This window comes from Limulus polyphemus, unplaced genomic scaffold, assembly GCF_000517525.1.
Source record: "Limulus polyphemus unplaced genomic scaffold, Limulus_polyphemus-2.1.2 Scaffold3941, whole genome shotgun sequence".
In the NCBI taxonomy this organism is placed as follows: Eukaryota; Metazoa; Arthropoda; class Merostomata; order Xiphosura; family Limulidae; genus Limulus; species Limulus polyphemus.
In genome coordinates, this window is record NW_013669551.1 from 74,740 (window position 1) to 75,822 (window position 1,083).

Sequence of the window (1,083 nt, forward strand, 5' to 3'; positions counted from 1 at the left end):
TATCTGATCGGTGACGTATTTTGTTTAGTGCTTTAAGATTCAAGAAATGCTCATTTTTGGAATGAGAAGTCTAAACTAGTCCATGGCCAGGTGGTTAGGAGGCGCTCGATTCGCAATCTGAGGGTCGCGGGTTCGAATCACCGTCACACCAAATATGCTCACCCCTTTCAGCCTTGGGGGCGTTATAATGTGACGGTCAATCCCACTATTCGTTGGTAAAAGAGTAGTCCAAGAGTTGGCGGTGGGTGATGATAACTAGCTGTCTTCCCTCTAGTCTTACACTGCTAAATTAGGGACGGCTAGCGCAGATAGCCCTCTTGTATCTTTGCGCGAAATCCATAACAAACAAACAAACTAGTCAATAAACTGACATGCTGTAATTGATATACAATGCCTACTAATGAAGCTATATATATATAAATCACTTTGATAGTATCAGTGCCCAAGTTCTATAATATATTAAATTGTCTCGTCATCCACAGAACCGGAATGATAGCACTGATGTATATTTTACACATACACTATACAACTGTGAATTACAAATTTGTAAACGTAAGCTTGTGTACACATACCTGTGCACTTTATGTGTGTAACATGAAGGTTCATATACATTTTGCTGTGCCGGGCGTGTCCTAGTCTAGTGCTTAGCATGCAGCTCTGTTAATCAGAATATCCAAGGTTCGAGGTCGCCGTATTTCGCTGAACACACACTGCACTTTCAACAATGGATGAATTATAAAAGTGACAGTCAATCCCGCTATTCGGTTAAGTGTAGACGGTTGATTGTGCCTAACTGGTTGCCCTCTGTGAGTTAGTATTTCAAATTTAAGGTTGGCTATGAGCGAACCTTGACATCTGACCTGACTGTTTAGCCATTCATGTGAAAAATACCAAATGACATGCTTTTATACACCTGATTAGCAGTTGTGTTAGTGAATAAACAGTTGTTTTAAGAGTTAAAATCTATGTGTCGCATGACAGAATGTGTAATCTATAAGACTATTAATGGTTGGAGACGGCTTGAATGGGTAATGAAGAAAAACTTTAATACAAGATTAACATAACAGCAAATGTACAACGTTT